This window comes from Balaenoptera musculus, chromosome 2 (genome assembly GCF_009873245.2).
Source record: "Balaenoptera musculus isolate JJ_BM4_2016_0621 chromosome 2, mBalMus1.pri.v3, whole genome shotgun sequence".
In the NCBI taxonomy this organism is placed as follows: Eukaryota; Metazoa; Chordata; class Mammalia; order Artiodactyla; family Balaenopteridae; genus Balaenoptera; species Balaenoptera musculus.
In genome coordinates this window covers 110,244,801-110,254,203 of record NC_045786.1, presented here as the reverse complement: position 1 = coordinate 110,254,203, position 9,403 = coordinate 110,244,801, and the positions used below count along the sequence as shown (strand labels likewise).

Sequence of the window (9,403 nt, the reverse complement as noted above, 5' to 3'; positions counted from 1 at the left end):
GCAAAAAACAACTGTAAAAGGACACTATTGGGGCATTTGGAGAAATTCATTTGAGTATGTATTATCAGGTATTATTGTATCAATGTTAAGTTTCTTGGGTGTGAGAATGGTGTTGTGGACTTGTAGAATAATGGCCCTGCTCTTAGGTGATACATGCTGAAGCATTTACAGATCTGCAATTTAATTTCAAATGGTTTGATCACACAGAAGTGTGTGTGTGTGTGTGTGTGTGTGTGTGTGTGTGTAGAGATGAAACAAATGTGGTAAAATATCAGGAATAAATAAATCTGAATGATGAGTATGCAAATATTACTGTACTGTACTACTCATTCAACTTTTATAGGCCTGAAAACATTCAAAATAAAAATTGGAAAAAGAATATATAGAAAAAAAGACAGTTGTAAATTTAGTTGGTTCAAGTTAGAAAAATTTGAAAGATAAGAATTATATGGTGCTGGAAAAATTAAGTATTTGTTAAAATTCTAAAGATAATACCAATTCCATTTAGAAATTAAAACAATCTGACTTGTAAGAAATAGCTGGATCATTTCAGTGTGTTTTGATATTTTCATCTAATTTGTTCCCAGGAAAATTACAGCACTGGTGAAACCTGAGTTGGGCTAATCAAACACAACAAAGTTATTAAACTAAGCTTCTCAAAAGCCCTGAAATTAGATTGTTCTGTTGTTGCATAAGATGCATATTTATTCAGTGACCAGAAATCTGAAATATTTTTTTTTCTGCAATTAAAACTTACAAATACAAAAACCACTTCTAGTAGTCAAATCCAGGTAATTCTGCATATGGTTTGCTCACTAGATTTTTGAAAATGTAGGGAAACAAGATAGGAAACAAAATAAATGAGTCATCTTTTAATTTGGAGAAATTACCCTATTCAAGGACGTGAAAGGCACTTTCACAAAAAACCGGTAAACCCTTTGTAGGCAGAAACCGTGTTTTAGTTGCCTTTGTATCTCTAACGCCAAACACATTGCCTCACACGAGTAGCCAGTCAATGAATGAATGTTGTTGAATGACTGGATGAATAAACGGAGTGGGGGGACCCTGCTTTATATGGAAACAGGTTAGGTTCAGATTTGACGTAAGGAAAGGATTCAACATGACTCCGGCACTGGACTGGGCCACTGAAGGAAGTAATGAATTCTTATTTATTCACTTATTTATTTATTTATTGAAATTTACAATAATAGAATAAACATATATCTTGGATATATTTTGAGAGAAAACTTACCATTTAAATGTTCGGATATTTTTCTACATGTATGATGAGCAAGACAGTTCCTCAGTTTCAAGGATTCTGCCTCTTAACATTCAGTCAGGTTTAAATGGATCTGAAAATCATGACAAATGAAGGGTGGTGGAGGGAACTGAAGAACAGAAATCACAGCAGCTGGGAGAGGATGGCTAACTGGTCTCTCTCTTCAGGGTTGCCAGGAGAAAGGAGCAGAAATACTCTGGGCGGCTCATCAGGACAGAACTAGGACCACTGAGCAAAATTAAAGGCGAGGGGAAGGCAGAACTATGCAGATTTTAGCAACCTAAGAAATAACTTTCTAACAAAGAGACGCATCCAACGGTGGGACAGCTTGCCTTGACAATGAACCACTGTCACTGAAAGTGTGTAGGCAGAGTTGGTGTGACCGTTTTCAAGGCTGCCTGGTGGGGGGCAGGGGGGTCGTGCCTACCTAGAGCGAAGGATTGAGGCTATTCCGTCACTTCCAGCCTGAAAAAGCACTGTTCAATAAACCGGAAAGTCATGCTACAAATTTGGTGTTAATACTAAGCGGATAATTAAAAAACACATATTTTCAATACCTCAAAGTCTCCAATGAGCACACAACAGGTAAATAGAATATCTCGGTCAGTTTGCTCTTCAAATGTTTTACCAATAGACTTAGACTTGGCATTGTTAATTACTACCCAAGGAAAATTTAGGTTGTCTCAGTATATAAAGTAATACCGTACCTCAACGGAGCTCCAGAATGCTCTTAGGTATTTCAGAGACTCTAGGATTTGTTCCTTCTCTATGGCCTGGGCTGCTAATCCTGTGTACTCTGTGATCATCTCGAGCCTAGCTTATTTTCTACAGCTGCCTCCTAACGAGGCATTTACCTCTAATCTCTTTCCCCTGTAATCGTTTTGAATACTGCAGCTAGATGTCTGCCTAAAACCCCTTTTGAACAAATTGCTACCCATTAAAAAGCCTAGAATGATTCATCAATTTAGAAATATGTATGGAAAAGATTAGAAGAGGCATAACAATACAAATAGTTATTAAGTGGCAGAACTATAGACTATTATTTTTTAACTGTTCTTGGTGTGGTACTAATAAAGTTCTAATAATAAATAAAATCAGGTGCAAAACAAAGACGATACAAAGTTTCCTTACTACTTAGCATATTACATACAAAAGCTCCAACCTAACATTTTAAAATACCCTTCATTAAGTCTCACAATTTACTGTTCTCCTACTATCCCTGCAATAAAGCTGCACTATTTTCTACTAACTTCCGCTCTCTTTTAACCCTTTTTTTCCTCCTTGTCCTTCATTGCTGTTTCTGTCTTTGTGCCTCTTTCACTGCTTTGTTCTCTTCCTCATGTACAGGACAACTACTGAATCTCACTGTGTGTTCACCTCGTCCGTAATGTAGGTAACCCTCCCGAGGGCAGGGCTTTTGTTTGTTCATCATTGCATCCCCTGCATCTAGAACAATGCCTTGCAGGTAAAAGATGTTAATGAATTATCAGTTGAATGAATGATTGTCATTACTGTGACTATCTGAATCTACATTATTTCTTTTTGAAATTTGATATAAACTGATTATATATTGTATGGTTTTATATTGCATTTCGTCATCTTTCTAATTGTTTATAAGTGTTTTAGTGTAGGTTTCTCAAAATGAATAGATAAATGTCATCCATATTACCTAATTCAATACTTCAATTCAGCAAATTTTTATTCAGTACCTACTATGTGTCAGGCACTTTAGTAGGTATTAGGATATAAATTCAAAACTACATTTAACAAGAGCAGTAAAGACTAAATGGAATATTTCTTAGCTAATTTCTTTTACACAAAATAAATACACCTGAAATCTATAGTCTAAATCAAAAAATAATCAACTTTTTTTATACTTCTCTACCATCCTTCCATCAAACCCATTCAAAATAATTATATAAAATAAATACAAGATATACTAGGTATCCTGAAACCCAACACTAAACCATTAATGATAAGTAGAAATAAAATATCTAGGATAAATTTTTATTGGTTTAGGGGAACTGGCACTTAATCATTTGTGTTCCAAGATCTTTATAGTCACCAGAAAGATTTTGGAAATTGTGAAAGCATCATGTATAGTTTAAGTAATTTTAAGTCTCTTATACAATATGGATACTTTGGAAGCTGCTACATGTCACACTTTTCCAGAACCAGATGCAATAATTTGGTAAAGAACACAGGTAGAAGAGATCACTAATTTTCCTTTTCCCCCAATAAACTATGTTTATTATGCCAATTTTAATTACCATGCAATCTAATGGATTTAAGGCTTATATTTTCCACATCACTAGACATCACAAAAATGAAAGCATTTTATACTGTCATTATACATCAGTGTTTGTACTTGGTTATACATATATACAGAAATTATTCACACATCTTAACCTTGCTATTTCCTCCTTTCAAACCAACATAATTTTACCGTGAAAGCAGCTTTTTAATAAATGGTATAAGAAATACAGCAAGGCACACTTTTTTAAAAAACTTTTTTCTCATTGCCACCTCAAGAAGCATAAAAAACAAAAATGTTGTACATAATTTAATAGTAGAATGTCACCAGTTTATAATATACAACACCATATAGTTGTTTCCTGAAGTGCTGCATAGATTGTTATTTTTTAAAGGAAATAAATAAAATGGCGCTTTTAAAAGTTGCTTAATTTTGAAAGAAGGGCCAGGGTTTCTTCTCTATGCTGCAATCAAATCAAATGTTGGCCTTTTACATAAACCTCTTTCCATGAACATAGGCACCATACCATAAAAAAAATCCAGACTGAAACGTGAAATTGGTCAAGTACCAGCAGGGGGTCATTCCAGACAGGTGAATTTAATGGACCATCAATTTGGTGAACTGCAGAATTTTAGAGAGTAGATGGGGAGGGGAGAAGGCAAACTGAAAAGTCTCTCTGGAGAGGTGGGGTCGGTAGAGGTAGCTTGGGACAGGAATCCATGGGAGAACGAGCAGCTTTGCTGAACTTCAAAGACAACCACCTACAGGGAACCAGTGCACACATCCAGATCACAAGGCTCATGTGGACAACCGCATTCGGAAGAAAGATTCATCTTGGGAGAGGCCAATGTAACAAATGGCAGTGACACGATGGAACCAGAGACCAGCCCAGGGCGGAAATATGAGGCCACCCCTGAGTTGCAGCCAGGCTTACCTACAAGAAACACAAAAGTGACAAGAAAAGATTTCAGAAGTGTCTGTTTCATTTGCAAAACTGAGCCCCTTTGAAGAACAATGAAGGTTGCCGTTTAGAACTACTTGCTAACGTTCTGAAATAAAAGGATACATAAAATACAGTGACTTTAATAGCCCAAATGTTTCAGAATCACTGTGAAAAAAATATATATTTTAAAAAGACATGGTTTTAAAGAAAAGAAAAATCATCAAGTTTGATCTTTTCTCTGGATCTCACCTACTCTTTTGCTTGTGAACTCAGTTTTGAACACTCAAGAAGCCTCAAATCAATATGAAAATGTGAGGCTGCCAATGCCAAGTGATGCAGCAAAATATCAACAGTGATTCACAAACTGGGAGCCTTGACCCTCGGGTTTAACCTTTCCTTCAATCACTATATGTGTGACAGTGGAATTGAACAATCCCATTATTTTATAATGGGGAAATATTCATAACTGTGATAATCCCAAATGCTTCAGTCCCTTGCCTATAAAAGGATACAACTGGGGCTTCTAGCTCAAATAGGAATGCATTTCATTTAAAGCACAGACAGCATTGTGCAAATGAGAATGATTCAATTATTTCTGTACATCTGATGGCTCAGATACAAATTTGTTACAAACTCAATTGGTTCTTCATATTTCTGAGTAGCTAAAAGCGACCTGTCGAGTGTGAGGAACAATTAAATTCCAGGTTTAGGCAATGCAGGGTACAATTACGTTAGGTCCTCTGACCAGCTCTCAAATATAGCAGGCTTTTGCTTGTATGGGTTTAAACTGAGTTCTGAAGTCTGATGTCTGATGTCAGGTTGCTTTACTGTCCTTCTAGAAGTAAATGTTCTCATTCTTTCTGTCTTGCTCTCTCTTTCTCCATAATCTTGCAACCTGTTGGAGAGCCAGAAAAACTTGAGCAACTGTGGTTTGGCTGGAGCCACAGGATGTTGGGGAGAGAAGACAAATTACCAAGAACAGGGAGAGACAGACAGGAACAGATGGGACAAAATTTGGTACAGTAAAATAACGCAGTAACTCAAGAAAGCATGGTGCATTGTTCAAATGCTGAGGACACGACTCATTTGAAATCTGGCCACTGAGTAGGGAATCCTTAGGTGAGGCAGATATGGTCTCACTAAATGATGGTATTTAAATTCCTCTGCATAATCAAGACTTTCAACTTGGCCCACGTGGAAAGGGGCAGGACAAACTGGTTGAGACAGAGATCTGGGCTGTGTGTGTGTGTGTGTGTGTGTGTGTGTGTGTGTGTGTGTGAGAGAGAGAGAGAGAGAGAGAGAGAGAGAGAGAGAGAGAGAGAGATGGGTGATGCCCAATAAAATCTTTGTTACTTGGCATGGCAGGGCTCGTTATTCAGAAGTGCTAGATAATTAAAAAACACTTCACATCCACCAAGACCTTGATTTATTAAAGTGATTTTAAAGGTAAATATGATAAGATTACACCTATGTTGTTTAGTGAAAAATTAATACTCTATCACCGAGAGTAGTTTCTTAAACTTGCTTGGTCAGCTTTGGGTCACATTAAACACTTAATGTCAATCCAATTAATAGAATGTGTTGTGTACATGAGAAACGTTTGCTTTTACAGCTTTCCCAGTTTGTAAAAACTGAGCAGCAGCATTTTTTACAGTATATGTGTATACTTGAGCATGTATGAATACAAGTGATTGCCTAAAATCTAAAATCTATAGGCCAACTCTTTGCAGACCAATAAAGCAGGAAAGGCAATAGAGCTAAAAAGTTCTGAAGGAAATATATACATCCTAAGTAAATACGGTACCCCCGCACACTAAAACAAGCCCAAAGAGCAGAGCAAACCAAAAGGTAAAAAAGTGTATACACTGGCTGAATGTGATGAGTTCAATTTTTGTACCACAGGATTTATCCAGCCTGAAGTTTAGGGTTAAATCATTCACCAAAGATCAGAGGCTTATGATGAGGAATACAGAATACAGCAAAAAGATGAGCACGAAGTACATCTCTTAGGCAGGTCCTAGGAGGCTCCCCAGAAAAACATTATATGCTTCCTCCAAATTAGGCAGAAATATCTGGATCTATCCAGTTACCTTTCCTTTGATGTGATTTGCTGTAACTGACCTCTCTACTTTTGTAGAAACGTGACACATATATGAAAATAGTGAAAAGCACAGCAGTGTACCCGGAAATCAGTGCAAATGCATACTGTGTTAGATTATGTTAAAATTTCTCAGTTTCAGTGGGTTTTTAATTAGAACACAGTAAATGAAAAATGTGTTCCAAAATTTTGAAAAAAAAAGTTTGTTACTGTTGCAGACTGTAACTGCTATTCTAAGTTATAGCTCTTCTAGAAGGCATTTCAATAATTTCATCATCTGAGAACTTACTTCTGGGGAAAAAAAGCAAACTGAATTTGGTGAACTTTATTTTCCTGATAAAAAGAGCACCCCAACTGACGGTTTTCAAATGGCTTAAAAAAGTAGAGCTTTTTCTTATAGGAAGAACAATGACAACGATTAAGCTTTTATAGACATGAAACCTCTTATTTACCAAATAATTTTACTATGTATTCCCGACATTTAACACAGAAGGCATGTCAACATTTTGAGATTAAATAACTTGTCCTGGTTGGTAGTATTTTAACAATATGTAAATATTTATACCAGGTGCCCAGTGTTAATGACTGGTGAAATGTTTAGGCATCCAGATGTTCTGTCTATATGATACCGAAAAAAACTGAATAGGCCCAGTAAATATGGCTACCTAAATGGCCTTAGGCTGATAACAAGTCACTGGGGGGCGATGTGAGTTCTGCAGAAGTAAAATCAGCTGCTTCTCCCATTGCCTGAGATCAGCCAGGCATCGAACCACAGGGTCCCACAAAATATTGCTAACTGGAAAGTGGGCTGGCTGATAGTTTTACACTGTCCATGCCTGTAAAATGTGAGGATTACACAGATCCATCAGTATATTCCCGTCCCTGAGTCTAAAGATGGAGCTGTGAGTCATTACATTTCATTCCAATTCTATATCTGTGTAGGGGAGAGGAGAAATCCCCGGAGCATCAAAAAGGCAGGAGTGCACCCCAGAGGCTTCTCCAGTGCCAGAGCTTCTTGAGACCAGATCTCAGCATGACTGGTGACTTGAGGGTCACAGTCACATGATGTCGTGCTCAGAGTGGTGTTGTTTCCAAGCCTTGATCCCTTTTCAGAAAACAAAAATCAGCCAGGCTCTACCAGCCCTTTTGCAGAGGTTAGCAGAGCCGGCGGTACAATTGGTTCTAATAGAACTTGTTTTGAAGCAGCTTATGGAATCGCAGTTGTTCTCCCTTCATGGTCAGTTTTACAGCATACTGATAGAGAATGTGGTTATAGGGTGGACATGTTTCACAGAAAATACATTTCTCTCTCTCCTACATTTGTTCTCCCTTGCTGGTCAGTTTTACTGCATACTGATAGAGAATGTGGTTATAGGGTGGACATGTTTCACAGAAAATACATTTCTCTCTCTCCTACTTTTGTTCTCCCTTGCAACCAATTGTAAATAGAGTCTGAAACACAGAAAATTAGTTGAGCTATATTAGTAAGTAGGATGCTTTTCTTCAATTTTGCATACTGAGTTTATTTTTAGGGTATATATATGGTATAGATTCCCCCCCTCACTCCCCATTTCTAGCAGCTCTACACAGAATCACACATTTTAATGAGCTGAGGGCACAGGTGTTGCAGGAAAAAAAGTAATGATGTTTGCCATTCATCTTTCAAATTAAATAATGTGTTTTTAAATAGTAACTTTTTTCATAATACATTATGGGAACAACATTTATCTGTCACATTTTAAAAGATGTATTTGTAATAAATGTAAATTACTTTTAGAAAATCAGTAATTAGGCTCATCAAAAAATAAACAATCTGCCACAAAAAAGATAATCTTTAGCATAGTTAAGTGTAATAACTGTTATTTGAATAAGTTAACAAATTAGGGTAGATTGCTTCTGTAATTCATTTCCTATAGCACGAGTTTAGGTTACTGCATTAAGCTTCTGGAGTACGGGTGGAGACGGCATTCAGTACCTCACACTTCGGTGAAATACAACTCTCACATTCAAAATCTGAAATTTTCTTCTTTAAACTTGATTGAGAAAGTATATTCATCATTGGGGCTTAGAAACGGGAAATAACAGAATTTTTGTGTCACTTTTAGAGCTGTATCATCATATCAGAATTATCAATCAATAGCTGTCTTATTAAACACGAAGAGTAGAATGACTTTCTTAAAAAAATTGGATGGAAATCAGCCTGTCACCTTCAGGCAAAATTCAAAAATTCTGTTCTTATCAAAACACCATTAACTTGTCACGTATTCGCTCTGCATTTGCTTTCTGAGCCTGTTCTCAGTCTCTGTGTGGATAAATAAAAGCCTCTTCTTTAACATCAACTTTCCCCTCCTATTTGAATCCTCAGACTTGGTCATGATTAGGAGCTGTGACAGCACAGCCTTCCACCGGGGAAGCAAATGTGATGATAGTTACATTAGACAGAAGCGTAAAAGGAAGGCTCAGATCAGGAGATGCAGCCTTTAACCTAATCATTGTTCATCTCCAGGCACTGAAGGAAGCGGGCATCTCTGTGCACAGAAGCTGAAGCGGGGACCGCTGTCACTGTGCATGCATTCTGATCAGAGGGTATAATTGCAATTTGCAGAACCGTTTTTCCTCCCTTAATGGAAGAATTTGAGGCCCTACATTATTTGACTACTTCCTCAAATTTTTTATTCTTCTTGCCATAACGATGTAATAAAGGTAATGTAACTAAAAATGTCAATTGTGACTGTTTTCTCCCCCTTTTGCTTCATAGTTACTTGCATTGTTGGGAGTAGTTCTTTCATCTAAATGTCTTATTCAGGTAAATATCTGCCATGACCAGCT

At 37.0% G+C, this 9,403-nt stretch overlaps 1 protein-coding gene across 6 annotated transcripts in view; it reads right to left on the bottom strand.

Moving 5' to 3' along the window:
* Positions 1 to 2,952: 2,952 nt before the first annotated feature.
* AKAP6 (A-kinase anchoring protein 6) overlaps positions 2,953 to 9,403 on the bottom strand; it is a 584,194-nt gene continuing 577,743 nt past the window's right edge. For all 6 annotated transcript variants that reach the window (XM_036842081.1, XM_036842086.1, XM_036842084.1 and 3 more), the window contains one exon: positions 2,953 to 4,467. The gene's annotated coding sequence lies outside the window, so the exon portion shown is untranslated. The remainder of the gene's footprint in view (positions 4,468 to 9,403) is intronic.